This window comes from Apodemus sylvaticus, chromosome 8 (genome assembly GCF_947179515.1).
Source record: "Apodemus sylvaticus chromosome 8, mApoSyl1.1, whole genome shotgun sequence".
In the NCBI taxonomy this organism is placed as follows: domain Eukaryota; kingdom Metazoa; phylum Chordata; class Mammalia; order Rodentia; family Muridae; genus Apodemus; species Apodemus sylvaticus.
Window position 1 is genome coordinate 120914717 of NC_067479.1, and position 16209 is coordinate 120930925.

Sequence of the window (16209 nt, forward strand, 5' to 3'; positions counted from 1 at the left end):
CTGATGACTAAGAGTCATCAAATGCCTCTTCTTGGCATTTGAGATTCCTCTGTTGAGAATTCTCTGTTTAGCTCTGTAGCCTGTTTTTTTAATTGGGTTATTTGGATTATTAGTTCCTACATTCTTGAGCTCTTTATACATTTTGGATATTGGCCCCCTCCCCACTAGCACACTATATTAATGAAACTCTGCTGTGCTTAGACAGGAGTATAACATAACTCTTCTCTGAGAGGCTCCACCCAGTAATTTACTGAAACAGATGTAGAGACCCAGAACTAAACATTTGAACTCAGGGAGTCTTATGGAAGAATTGGTCTAAGGATTGATTAAGGTAATAGCGACTCTACTGTAACAACAGCTAGTTAACTAACTTGGATCCTTGGTGGCTCTGAGTCTGGACCACCAATGAAAGACCATACATAGCCTGGAACTAGGCCCCCCACAAATATGTAGCCGATGTACAGATCAGTCTTAATGTAGGTTCCCCAACAACTGGAGCAGGGGTTGTTTTTAAAGCTGTGGGCTGTCTGTATATCTGGTTCCCCTAACTAGTCAGTCTTGTTTGGGTTCAGTGGCAGAGGACGTTCCTAGTCCTGTCAAGACTTGATGTGCCAGGGTAGGGAAATTCCCAGGATAGAACTCCACTCTCTCTGTGGAGAAGTGGCAGGGGGATGGTAAAAGGGGGAGGTGGGTGTCATAGGTCATGGCTTGGAGGTGGGACAGTGAGGAATGCAGCAATAATCCAGATGTAAATTTAATAAAAGTAGAAAGAATGAGAGAGAGAGAGAGAGAGAGAGAGAGAGAGAAGAAAGAAAGAATGAATGAATGAAAGAAAGAAGGAAAGAAAGAAAGAAAGAAAGAAAGAAAAGAAATGGAAAACAAAGAGACCAACATAAACAGCAAACAAACAAACAAACACACAAACAAACAAAAAACAAAGCAACTGGCCTGAGCAGCACAGCAGAGCTTACTTTCCAGGCAGAGTGCACAGGCGAGCCGACACAAGGGTATGAGCATAGGAGAGCTGGACCCACCAGGTGGTGGAATGGGCACGGGAGAGATGCCTTCATGATGCCTTCATCAACACCTGTGGCAGGCAGGGATAGAAGGCTCCAAGTGTGGAGTGAAAATTTGAAAGGACAGGGAGATGTATGAGGTTGGGACTGTGAAGTGCTCAACCACTTCCCAAAAGATGGATTGCTCATATGTAAGGAAATTCCATCATGGAGAAGGAAAGGTGGGCCCACTATCCCTATAGACATTTTATTTTCAGTTCATTTTCAATAAACTAATTTCAATATAAATTAAGATTGCATTGCAGGAAGTGGTTTTCAGCCGCCTGTGTTATGATAAGGAATGCTAGTCTTGGCTGTATGCTCTCACATCTGCTTCTGGTTTGCCTTTGCTCTTCATATTGTGATTGAGTGTATGAGCTTACAGCTTCCTGTTACCATATCTACCTGCTGCCATGCATACTTTCACTGATCGACTTATCCTTATGGCATCATAAGCCCCCAATTGGTGTTTTACTACAGATAGGAAGAATTAATGAAAAAAACTTGATTTGAGAAAACAAAAGCAATATAGAGTCTTAGTGTGACATAATAGAAATAAAAGATGTTCTGATGTTCTGATCTGACATTGTAATTAGAGAAGTAAACCATTAACAATCTGGGTGTGATCCATTCATTAACTAGAAGATCTCTGAAAGTAATTACTATCTTCTTATTGGTGTTTCAGTACTGTGGGTGACCTTTCCCTAAGTGGAGTTTTGTTCCACAAGAAAGAAGAGCTATTCTGGCTTAAAAGTTTTGAGATCGGTGGGTGACCCTCATTCCTCAACCAGGGTCCAAGCCTAACTTCTGGATATGGTCTCTATAAGTTCTCTCTCACCTTTGTTGGGTATTTCAGCTATTGTCATCCCCAGTGGGTCCTGGGAGCCTCTTGCTTTCCTGGCATCTGGGACTTTACGGTGGCTACCCCCAGTTCCTCATCCCCCCTTGCTACATACCTCAGAATGGCTCCTGTCTGAAGGAAATGCAGGGACAAAGAGTAGAGCAGAGACTTATGATAAGGCCATCCAGAGACTGCCACACAGGAGGATCAGCCACCAAATCCAGATACTACCATGGATGAGAAGAAGTGCTTGCTAACAGGAAGGTGATATAGCTGTCTCCTGAGAGGCTCTACCAGTGCCTGACCAATACAGTTTCAGATGCTTAAAACAGAGCATGGGACAGAGCATGGAGATCCCAAAGGAGGACATATGGGGAGGATTGAAGGAAATGAAAGGGTCTGCAACCCCATAGGAAGAACGATAATATCAACCAACCAGACACCCCAGAGCTCCCAGAAACTAAACCACCAACCAAAGAATACACATGGAGAGACCCATAGCTCCAGCTGCATATGTAGTAGAGGATGACCTTATCTGGCACAATGGGAGGGAGGCCCTTGACCCTGTGAAGGCTCAATGACCCAAGGTATGGGTATGCTAAAGCAATGAGACAGGAGTGGGTAGGTGAGTAGGTGAGCATCTGCATAGAAGCAGAGGGACAGGAGATAGGATAGAGGGTTTTTTGGAGAGACAATGAGAAGGGGGATAACATTTCAAATGTAAATAAATAAAATAACCAATAAAAATGGACAAAAAAGGAAATAAGAGCCATGACTAACAAAATATACATGGTCATGGGCAAATAGGTTATCTGCTCAAATCCATGATCTTCTGGCCACTGGAAGTTTCTTTCAAACTAAAGCTGGAAAGTCTGTGCCAGGGTTAAAAGCCATTCACTGAGTTATGTACAACTATAATCCCTTTATATTTGTGACTTACTATATTTGTTCAGCAAGTGAAGACCTGGGGAACAAATGCATGTAGAAATATTTGATTAGGAAAGCCCTGGCATAAAAAGTTTGCAATATGTTTTCTGTTAAGGTATCTCCATATAGCTATATAAATAAAATATTTATAGAAAGGACTGGCATCAGCATCTTGAATTTTCTTGGAGCTTCAGTATGCTGCAGTTATATTCAATAAAAATAGTTATTACCAATATAGGCAGACATCAACTTTAAAATGTTCATTTAGTCTAAAAAAATCATTGTTACAAATGCTTGCTTTTAAAGTTAGAGTTCATTGTTCCATAAAACTCCTGGGTAGATTAGTGTTTGGGATTGCAGACAGCAGCCCAAACCTTATTTAAACTCAATATACTTGAGGTGCTATGGCAGTAGTATTATTTCAGTTATTTATAACAGCTATTTGAAAATGGTTTCTATTTGCAACTGAATTCTGAGTTAGATATCAAGAAGCCAGGAACAGTGCACAACACTTAGAATTTAATAACAATGAAAGCACTCCCCATCAAAATTTGTGTGATACAGCTAAAGTAGTACTTGGGAAAATGAGAAGCCTTGAACACAACTGTCACAAAACAAGAATAAGTGGAAACAATTGAGCTACCACTGTATGCAGTTGTTGAAGCATCAATAATGCATAAGGCCTTCTGTTTTGTGCTGATGAGAGTATAAAAAAATCTCCAATAAACTAATGAAATTCTTGTACAAAGTCCATTTTTCCCCAAATGTCTATCCCTGTGGACATACTGGGTAAGATAATGAGTGACCTATAGATTTACCAAGTATAATATCCTGAGTGCTTCAGTGTAAGTCAAGTCTACAAAATTGGGTATTAAGCCAAAAATGTTAAAAAGTTGTCATAAAAATTTCAGAAATCCATGTAATTATGTAATAATATATGTCGAATTTTTCAACATACATCTTGTTCTCTCAATTAAGAGAACTGGAATGTAGAATACGAAGAAAAGATTTTCTTTACAAAATCAAAGTGTACAATTTATTATTGATTTCTGTGCCCATGTTTCCTAGCTTCTTAGGATTTATGGGGAGATTTTGAAGATATTTTTGGAATGAGAAAACCCAATTTAGATATAATCTAGACAAGTTTGTGATGAAAAGAAGGGGTGTCAAGATAACACACACTTTTACCACTTTCCTTTTGAAAAACTATTAACATAAAGGATTAACAAAAGATCAATTCTGCCTCTAATCTTGTATCTAAATTTCATCCAACTTCACTTCTATTGATTCAATAAGGTAATATTCTTCAAGGTAAAAGCTGTAATTATTTTTAACTATTATTTTATGGGTAATATTAAAAGAAATAATGGACAAGTCTAGATTAAATTAGACTAAAATTTACTTTTTTGGTAAAAATGAAGGTAAAAAGATTATTCAGACCATTTATTTCAGACAAAAGAAAAAACTTTCCAAAATTTTTATTTTATCTCAAAAATGAAAAGTCATTGGGCTCCTTCTAAAACACTTCTTTAAGTATTAGCAATTAACATTAGCAGACAGAAAATTATTTTTGATAGACATTATTAAATTAGTTTCCAACTCTCAATCTTTAATTTTGTAACTAAATACTGTGAACAAAGTGACCAATAGTACCTACAATCATAGCCCCAAATGCTGCTTTTTAAAATATCTTCCTTGCTTCTACTTTGGCCTCACATTTGTAAGTAGTTTTTACAGAATAGTACTGTTTTTGAAACATATATGACTGCCTTCTGTTTTACCTTTTTAAGATGTTCTGGAATAGACGTTTGGAGGAATATCATTTGAATCCTCATAATGGATGGAAGATTCTTAATTCTCTCTGGTGCATATTTGTATTGGGGAAAAGGAGTTTGTATTGTTATTATTATTTGTTTTTATGTTATCTCGGATGAATTAGACACTGTGCTTTGAAGTATGAACATACAACAATGAATGAGGACTTAAGTTTAAATTTCATCTTGGAAATACAGTTATAGAGCTTAGGGACTCCATAATATTCAGAACTTATGGATATTCGAAGAGAGTTTGGGACTCTCCGAATTGATGCTGCACTTCTTAACCACTTATGCTCAGGTTCTCGTTACTAGGCACAGACACCTCTGTTTTCCAAACACATTTTTTCAAATTTCTGTTTTCCAAAAGGTTTTTTTTTTTAATTCTATGAGATTTTGTTGATGCTTAGAAATCTATTTTGGGGATTCTTCATAATTCTGGAATTATAACTCGGGTTTTCTCTTTAGAAAAAAAGTAGATCACATTAGTAGTAAATGTATTTTTGGTGTGGTTATTTCTGTGGTGAAAGATAATTTGATTGTAGTTACCAGACTCTAGCTAATGGTATTTACTAATCTGTTTGCTGCAAATGATAGACCAATGGAAATAATGCAGACAGAATGATATAAGTGCAAATTATGAGGAGCCAATGTACGATATAACCCATCCTCAGCTGTTTTCCTTTTCTCTTAATAGAAGAGGAAAATTCTGTAATACAGAGTGAGCCTCAGTTGATCCTTGAACATATTATGGAGTTTAGTTCACCACACATCATGAACATTATATCAGATAACATGCATTTCCACTTCTTAAGGTAGATTAGTATTTACACATGAATTAGCAATTTGAATTGGAGGGAGAGGCATTGAGTTTGAAACCAGCTATCCAAAGATTTCTGTCATAAGCCTTGCTGTCATCCAGAATTATTGAACAATAACAAGCATAACATCCAAAGCTCTCCTCCTCTCCAATTAGAACCTTGGCTCTTTTAAGGCTGACTCATTAAAAAAAAATGGGCTCAAATTGACCAGATGCATTTTACATTAGTTCTAATATCACAGGATACCTAGAGCAAGTGTTACCAAACACTGTAGGAGATAAATGCTTCAGAAGTGAAGTGCACATAGGTTTATCTATATTGTAAAATGGTAACTAAAACTTCTCAACATATTATTGTGGTAAATGTGATATATCAACTCACCATCAAAGCAGAAACAAGCATTTTGGATATAGGAAGCATTGGGTAGAATGTGAAGTCCTTATCCCAAAACTAATTAACTCCATCAATGAATTAATTCATTTGTAAATTCATTATCAAATATAAGTTATTCATCGATGAATTATAATAATGATAGCTAAATAATAACGATTATTTATAGAGCACATAGTCTTAGTTAGGACTTCTATCAGTGTGAAAAACCATCTTGGACAAAAGCAACATGTAGGATGGTGATCATATCTGACAGCTTGTTGTCTATCATCTAAGGAAGTCAGAGCAAGACCTTAAGACAGGAACCTGGAGGAAAGAACTGAAGTAGAGACCATGGAGTAATACTTCTTAGTAGCTTCCTTTACATGGTTGTCTCTTTTTGTACACTACTCAGTACCACTGGCCTGTGGATGACACCACTCACAGTGGGATGAGACCCTCAAATCAATTATTAATCAAGAAACACCTCACAGGCTTGCCACAGCCAGTTTAATGTGTATGTTTTTTAAGTTAAGATGTTCTCCCCTTAGGTTACTTTAGCTCATAATATTAACAAAACAAACAACAAAAATCTAACCAGGGTAGAGCATCTGTTTTATTTCTACAATCTTCTTCTATGTAAAACTGGGTGTACTAGCTGGTTTTTTGGGTCAACTTGGCACAGGCTGGAGTTATCACAGAGAAAGGAGCTTCAATTGGGGAAGTGTCTCCATGAGATCTAGCTGTCAGGCATTTTCTCAATTAGGGGTCAAGAGGGGAGGCCCTTGTGCGTGGTGCCATCCCTGGGCTGGTAGTCTTGGGTTCTATAAGAGAGCAGGCTGAGCAAGCCAGGAGAAGCAAGCCAGTAAGTCCACAGTCTCTGCTCCTGCTTCCTGGCCTAATTGAGCTCTAGCCCTGACTTCCTTTAGTAATAAATAGCAATGTGGGAATGTAAGTTAAGTAAACCCTTTCTTCCCTAACTTGCTTCTTGATCATGTTTGTGCAGGAATAAAAACCATGACTAAGACACCTGGCATCTGTTTCTCACAATGATAACCTCATAAGATTAGATGCCAAATGTAGTCTTGGGTATAAAAATGACTGTTATATGAAATAGGGCAAAGGGCATGCCAATCTTTAACTATTCACATTCCTTTTCCTATTTTCCAGTTCAAATTCCTCTTTAGTATGGAAGAACAAGAGTGTATTCATGAGACTGAGGCATGAAGATAGAAAAGAGTTCTTAAATATCTTGTATTACATCTTTTTCAGTTTATCCTAACAAAAACAAAATATAGTTTTTCATGCAAGAATATGTGATCAGTTAGATACCCAGCATTACTGTATGACCTTTAACCTTGTTCTAAGTATCAAACCTGAAACTTATTTACGTAAAACACATGCCCTAACACCCTTATAAAAACACTTGTGGTCCATGTCTGTCACTTCTCAGATTGCAATACCATAGAATGAACCTCTGTGTGGTAGTAAAAATTTAAGAAGACATAGAATTGTTGATTTTGAATTTATCAGAGACTCTTTTAACAAGCATTACACAAGCATCCGGACAAGGTGAAGTCATTCAGTTTAAGAGGGATATTGAGTAGCCTGTTCTGGTTATCATTATGTTTTCTCGTCCATTTCTTCCTGTCATGTTCTTTTCTTATATTTTTCTTTACATGTAGTGCATCTTTCTCCCTTAATATCATTTTCGTGTTCTAACTTGTATTTCTCCTTTATAATGAAATTTCCATTTCCCTGCCATGACTGTAGTTTCATAAGAGAGTTTGTATATGTGATAGAAAGAAGTAATAAGACAGTAAGTAGGAAAGACATCCAGGCATCATAAAAATAACAATAGTTTTGCTTTCTCATTCAAGTCTCGCACAGCACAAAAGGTACCGTCTGCCCTTACATAGCAACAAGGGGAAAATTGGACATGTGACTTGCCCATCCTTGACACAACACTAATAATATATGTCCATAAACTACAATATAGAAAACAAGGCAAAGAGTTCAGTAAATGCACATTAGAGAGGAAGATATTTTGTTGTGTATTCCCATCAGCAAAGTGGGCAATAATTATAATTCTTTTAGCTTTATACAAGGGTAAAAATAGAGTGTTTATGTTGGTGTTCTAGTAAATGTTTAATAAATGTGTGGGTGAAGATTTGGATTAGCATTGATTTTTAATGTTCAGTGATTTCAATTGTGGAAAAAATTGCCACTGTATCCAATTCCAAGCTCCAAGGCTGCATTATTGTACATGCTTTTGTATGGACTACCATTTGATGTAATTTATCTTTATATTATGACTCTTCTAAAACTTTATTGCTCTTCCTGTGTGACTGTGTATTTATATGCGTCTGGTATTTGGCTCACACATGTACTAAAAGCAAAAATAAAAACAAAGATACATGAAGCTGTTGGCAGCAATGGGTCACTCGAAAGATTTGCAAAGATAATTATGAATGAAAATGTTTGACGTGAATTGAAAAATTTATGTGACAGTGAACAGTTTTCTACCCTGGGTCTATGGAATGGTTGGATACTTATATAAGCTAGGTTTTTTGCTCTGGAAGGTGTTCCAAGTTTGGTTTACAGCACCAAAATGGGACAACACAAAACACAAAACCAGCCTCATGTAGCTCTATCTTCAAGGGTTCTGCCACAATCCTTTAGCATTTTAGGACATTTGGACACACATGTGCACATACAGTCAAGCTCACATACATGCATAAACATAAATTAAATGAAATGCTTTCAAAGAAACTAAAAACAATATAGGAAAGTATTAAAATGTAATAACAATGAATTACTAAGTAGAAAATTGTTAATCATTAGAAATGTCAGGTCTGTGAGCCCGTGTTTCTTACTTCAAGAATGATTGTTTTGATATTTGTGCTTCTTTTATTTGCTTTCAACATCTTTATCCCCATTTCAAGAAGTGAGAATAAGGAGAAAACTTTTGTTTAGACAGAGGAACGATTTTCTAAGATACTCTGCGTTTCCAGTTGTATGACACAAATACACAAGAAATAAGTGATTACTTTCCCAAGATCTGGCAGCCACAGACAGCACAGTCTGAACTATTCAGTGACTTTGAAATAAATGCAATTTAGGTTGACTCGTTAATTTTTAAAACAGGCAAACCTATTGTGAGAACAATTAGCATGCAAAGGATGCTCTAATGGTCAAGTTACATTCTCTCCCATAGTTTAATAGACTTTTAAAGAATTAACGTCTTTCCATTTCACCAGTCCCTTCTATTCTCTTTTGCAAACAATATTCCTTATTTTTAAATGAATTTACCTAGTGTGAGGCTAAGTAATGAAAATTCACTCAGTAATTTTTTTCAAAATCAAAATAAAAAAAAAAAAAAAAGAAAAGAAAAACTTTCCTTCCCAATTTGTATGGATTTCCCAATGGAGTAGATAGCTTTCAGAAAATTGTATACAACTTGATGCAACTTGTTTATATTAAGTTATAAGTTTGGAATAGTTCAGTGGATAGGAGAATAATTTTGCAAGGAGTGCCAAAGAAGGGTCAATCTATATAACACACACATAAAAGATGCTAGAACTGCAAACCTGAAAGCTTCAGAACTTAAAATGGTCTCTTAAAAAGTCTTCCAAAATGGGACCACGCTGGACTCTATTATTTTCCTTCATTGATTTTTCAGTTGTAATGTGACCTTGAACAAGATGGCTCTCTGCAGTAGAAACAATCCTCCAAGTCTGTGATTGCTGAAAGATACTGCCTAACAGGGCTCACTCAAAACAGGCAGGGGTGCTTCAGTAAGGGGATCATGTGCACTGGCAGCATCTAGCCCATAGTGCTCTCTAGCTAAGAGGCTGGAGAAGATGTTTTTGCTCAACTGTGCTTTGCATGGGCAAACCAATCAGATCTTTTTCTTCTAAAAGAGAATACCTTATACACTAATGCTACTATTTTCTCTCTCTTTTTTTTTTTTGTTTTGGTCATTTTTGTGCTACACTGGTCTTTTTCTTAGTGTTCACCTCATATAACTAACAAAAGAAATATTGGTATAGAGAAGTATACCTAATTTTTCAAGTCAATTTACATAGTTTAAAGCACCAGTCAGCAATTATGCTGCGTTTTATTAATCATGCTCACATGACAAGCTATAGATTATTTTTACCATGGATAGTAATTTTTTAAATGCATAGGAATGATATATGACTTGCTTTATATTAAAAATATCTGTGCTTATATGTATGCACATGTGTGTTTGTGTGTACATAGACACATATATACATCAAATGTCAACTGAGATAAATATCACTGTAAAGGCTCCTTGATTGTGAAATATGGTCGTGATATTTCATAAAGTGTCATAAACAACTACACATATATGTTGTTAAGCTGAATTAATTAGACCTATTCAATAGAGATTTTCAGATAAAGAATCTAAATCACTTCTAGAAAAAAATAAATTTTATATACATTGCTTGTAGCTAAATAATACCTAGAATATTACTGGATCTCTCAGAAAAATTAAAATAATTTCTTGTTAAATTCACCAATTTTTCATTAGGTCTAAACACTGACACAACTGAGATACTGTATGTTCACATGAGAGGATTCCTAAGGTGCAGAGCCCCCCACGGAGGATTTTCTGATTGTTTTCTTAATAGTCAGTGTGATTCTGAAAAGACCACACACTGGGCAACCTTCTGAGTGATTTAGAGAGAAACTACTGCTCAGAGAATAGCAATGTGTTTCATATATATTAGTGAGAATCTTTTGAGAAGAAATGGACTTGTGTTCCTGTGAATGATGCAATGACAGTGTTTGCTCATAATGCCAGCAGGGGATTGAATGTCATTTTCCCTGGGCAAGAACCTTCTTTGTGTTTCAATAGGCAGCACGTCATTCAGCAGGAAGGTCTTATGAAGATGACACACCTCAGAAATGTCCTCAATCACTTGCTGTCTTTTAAAGCAGGCCAATTTTTGACAAAAGACAAAGGGGAAAAAGAGGTCCCACAATTTCTTCAATTCTAGAGCTGAAAGAATGTACTATTTCAATTATGTTCTGACAAATGTATGTCAAAATTATATAGCTATTCGGTGTGGTGAAAAATGTGTGGAAAATTGCCTCATTTCTTCAGATATAATATTATCATGAAGGATATATTATATAATTTTAAATGACTCAATATTTTAAAGATAAAAAAATTTACATACTAAAATATTTGTTATTTTCCTATTTAGCTTGCGTTAATTACTTTTCTTGTCACAGTGAAAAAAGTAACTCAAAGGATATCCTAAGAAATTCTAACTCACAGTGTGAGGCGATATATTCTGTCTTGCCAAGGCGGTCATTATGGTAGGAACAACTGCCTTTGGTAGCTGTCCCTTCCAATGTGGCGTGCTACATCTTGACAGATTCAGAATCAGCAAGATTTGCTGTAATGAGAAACTGATCTTACAGTCAAGGTCTACCTACCTACTGTGATAAAGAGATCATAAAACCAATAGGAACCAATAGGGTTCTATCATCTCCCAATACATCACTATTGTTTGTAGGTAGCCTATTGGGATTGTATCTAGAAAATTATAGTATGTGATTTTAGTTTGAGGAAAGATGCTATATAACTAGCAGTAAATTATAATAGATTCAGTCTCCAGAAATATTTGAACATTATTTAGATAAAGCATTGCTATTATTATTAAAGTCTATTATTAAAATGTCTACAAAAGAAAAAAAAATAAGTATATTTAACGGGAAAAGGCTAGGCCCTGTGTCACAGATTTTATCCCTGGTACAGAGCACTTTAAAGCAACAGGATGATGAATTCAAATTTCCTGAGTTGCTGGGCAGTGGTGGTGAATGCCTTTAATCCCAGCACTTAGGAGGCAGAGGCAGGCAGATTTCTGAGTTTGAGGCCAACCTGGTCTACAGAGTGAGTTCCAGGACAGCCACGGCTACACAGAGAAACCCTGCCTCAAAAAAACCCAACCAAACCAAACCAAAACAAAACAAAGCAAAACAAATTTCCTGACTTAAAGAATGAGTGCAAGACTAGTCTTGTCTTTGTAGAATGTTTCTGTCTTAAAATAAATGTTAAAGGAAAAGCAGGGCTGAAGCTTAAGAGAATAGTAGTTCAGCATCTCATAGACCCTGGATTGACTTCTCAGTACCATCACCACGAATGAAAAAGATAGAGAGAACAAAAGCAAGTAAGAAAGCAAGAAAGAAAGAAACAAACAAAGAAATGAAGGAAAGAAAGCAAGAAAGCTAGCACGCAAGCAAGAAAGGAAGGAAGGAAGGAAGGAAGGAAGGAAGGAAGGAAGGAAGGAAGGAAGAGAAAAGGAGTAAGGAAGGAGGGAGGTACAAATGGAAGAAAAGAGGAAGAAGAAGAACAAAGAAGGAAAAGCAGCAGGTACATCAGATTTTTTTTTCAATATTTTTATTTTTTATATTCTTTGTTTACATTCCAAATGATTTCCCCTTTCCCAGATCCCCCCTCCCCATATGTCCCATAAACCTTCTTCTCTCCATCCATTCTCCTATTACCTCCCTCCTTTTTCTCTGTCCTTATATTCCCCTCCAATGCTAGATCAATCCTTTCCAGGATCAGGACCTTCTCCATACTTCTTCATGGGAGTCATTTGTTATACGATTTGTGCCTTGGGTATTCAGGGCTTCTAGGCTAATTAATATCCACTTATCAGAGATTGCATTCCATGTGTATTCTTTTGTGACTGGGTTACCTCACTTAGGATGATATTTTCCAGATCAAGCCATTTGCCTAAAAATTTTGTGAATTCATTGTTTCTAATTGCTGAGTAGTATTCCATTGTGTAAATATACCACATTTTCTCTATCCATTCCTCCTTCGAGGAGCATCTGGGTTCTTTCAAGCTTCTGGCTATTATAAATAAGGCTGCTATGAACATAATGGAGCATGTGTCTTTATTGCATGCTGGGGAATCCTTTGGGTATATGCCCAGGAGAGGTATAGCGGGGTCCTCCGGAAGTGTCATGTCCAGTTTTCTGAGGAACCGCCAGACTGATTTCCAAAGTGGTTGTACCATCTCACAGCCCAGCAGTGGAGGAGTGTTCCTCTTTCTCCACATCCTCGCCAACACCTGCTGTCTCCTGAGTTTTTGACCTTAGCCATTCTGACTGGTGTAAGGTGAAATCTCAGGGTTGTTTTGATTTGCATTTCCCTAATGACTAATGTACATCAGATATTTAACTACATAAGTGGATCATCTGATTGGAAACCACTTCGAACATTAGCATTATAGAGTACAATTGAAAAGTAGACTTCCAATAAAAAAAAAAAAGGAATATCTATCAACTCCATAGAAGAAAAGGAGGAAGTAGTTAAGCAGCAGAGTGAACTATCAAAATTCCGATGGATCTGGGTCTGAAACTCAGTAAATCTGTACAAATTTCTTTGATGGGGCTGAGATTTATTTATTATCAAAGAGGAGAATCAACACCCCAAGAATATACACCCTGTTGTCATAAGGTAAGGCATGGAAGCTCAAATTTCTATAGAAAGTTAGGGACTTTCCTAATGGCAATATTTGATGCCTCCATGCATCCTTGTCTAATATGGGGGATTGGAGAGAAGATGATACTTTGCCTTCTGTTTTGTTGATATCCCTGGGTGGCCTGTTCTTTTCTGAAGGGAAACTGAGGAGCAATAGATCTGGGGAGTGGAGAATTTAGGAGTAGGTATTGGGAGGAACGGAAAATGTAATCAGAATGTAATATATCAAAAAAGAATAAACTAAAAATATTCATGAGAGATACAGACACAGAAACAGAGAGAGGAGACAGATAGGCAGACAGACAGAGCCAGAGAAACTCAAGTCTGTAACTATGAGGTATTAGCATTTTTTAATGACAAGAAACAAATCCTTTTGTATGTTTACTAAGATGCTCATGATTTGACTTTATTCTTGTACACTTCCTTACTAGCTAGAATTATAGCATTGATGTTTACGGTTAAGATTCAGATTTTTGTTCATTTTAAATGTGCATCAGTCCTGTTTTGTCATGAAGACACTGTTTCCTTGGGGCCACCCACCACCTATAGCTCTTACAATTCCTTTGCCTCCTTTTCCCTATAGATACCTAAGCCTTGAGGGGGATAGAATTGATAAAGACATCCTACTCATAACCAAGAAGCTGCTTTGAAACTGATACCTTCTGAGTAAGGAGAAATCAGTTTTCTCCAGTGAATTGTCTCTGGGTATATGAAGCATACTCCAGGGCAAGCCACATGCCCAGGAGTAACCAGCAGGCATAAAATGGAACCCGTGGTATTTTTATACGTGTGGCTCTGTTTGTTTTGATAAATTATATCTCATTGAATTGTTTTGTTTGGCTGTTTTTTTTTTCTTTGTTCGGAGGAGTGAGATAAAGAGAAAAAAACAGTTGGGTGGACAGGTGGGGATGAAAAAAATACTATGATCAAAATATTGCATGTAAATTTTGAATAAAAATAAATCAATACTAATAACAAGTAAGATAAAAATGTAAGTAATTTCTAATGGCAAATGCCAGGAAAGGATATTGTTTTAGTTTCAAGATATATAGTTTACTTATATAAACACATAGATATAGAGCATTATAATTTCCTTTTGTTGAAAACTTTACATGTCATGTTCCCTGTATTGGGTGTCATATATTTAATCAATATTCATGATAATATTTTCAAATTTTATAATGGTTTTGCATGTATAGGTGTTTTACCTGCAAGTATGTTTGGGCAGCACATGCTTGCCTGGTGCCTGTGAAGTGAATGGATGTCACATACCCTGAGACTTAAGTTACAGATGGTTTGAGAAACCACAAAGGGGACTGGGATCGCCTGAGAGTAGAATTAAGATGCCTGTGATCCACCCATTTGGGGACTGGAAATTAAACATAGGACTTCTAGATCTTATAGAAGATCAGTCAGTGCTTTTAACTGCTGAGCCATTTGTCCAGCCCCCAGTATTTATGATAATCTAATAGGTAAGTCAGAACTGGTCTTTTACATTCTATACATGAAAACACAGAACTGTATTACTTGAAAAAATCTCCAGTGAGTTTGTATAATTAATGCATAGCAAAGCTGGGGTATAAGGCCAGGACTGTCTAACTGAAACCTCTGGGATTTCTGAAAAGCTGTACTACCTACCCCTGAACAGCTACATATGTCTTATGCACTTTGCCAGAATTGTCCATATTATTTATCTGTCTAGCCAGGTAGGTTTGCCTAAGACAAATATTAACTAGGACAACAAATGTAAACCACAACTGTGCTAGATAAAATGGGCAAGTACGGGCTGGTGAGATGGCTCAGTGGGTTAAGAACTCTCTCTGAGGCTGAAAACATCCAATGGAAAAAAGATAGCCTTTTCAACAAATGGTGCTGGTTCAACTGGAGGTCAGCATGCAGAAGAATGCGAATTGATCCATCCTTGTCTCCTTGTACTAAGCTCAAATCCAAATGGATCAAGGACCTCCACATAAAGCCAGACACTCTGAAGCTAATAGAAAAGAAACTGGGGAAGACCCTTGAGGACATCGGTACAGGGAAAAAGTTTCTGAACAGAACACCAATAGCGTATGCTCTAAGATCAAGAATTGACAAATGGGACCTCATAAAATTACAAAGTTTCTGTAAGGCCAAGGACACCATCAAGAGGACAAATTGGCAACCAACAAACTGGGAAAAGATCTTCACCAATCCTACATCATATAGAAGGCTAATATCCAATATATATAAAGAACTCAAGAAGTTAGACTCCAGAAAACCAAACAACCCTATTAAAAAATGGGGTAGAGAGTTAAACAAAGAATTCTCACCTGAAGAACTTTGGATGGTGAAGAAGCATCTTAAAAAATGCTCAACTTCATTAGTCATTAGGGAAATGCAAATCAAAACAACTCTGAGATTTCACCTTACACCAGTCAGAATGGCTAGGATTAAAAATTCAGGAGACAGCAGGTGTTGGAGAGGGTGTGGAGAAAGAGGAACACTCCTCCACTGCTGGTGGGGTTGCAAATTGGTACAACCACTCTGGAAATCAGTCTGGTGGTTCCTCTGAAAACTGGGTATCTCACTTCCAGAAGATCCTGCTATACCACTCCTGGGCATATACCCAGAGGATTCTCCACCACATAATAAGGATACATGCTCTACTATGTTCATAGCAGCCATATTTATAATAGCCAGAAACTGGAAAGAACCCAGGTATTCCTCAGCAGAAGAATGGATGCAAAAAATGTGGTATATATACACAATGGAGTACTATTCAGCCATTAGAAACAATGAATTCATGAAATTCTTAGGCAAATGGATGGAGCTAGAGAACATCATACTAAGTGAGGCAACCCTGACTCAAAAG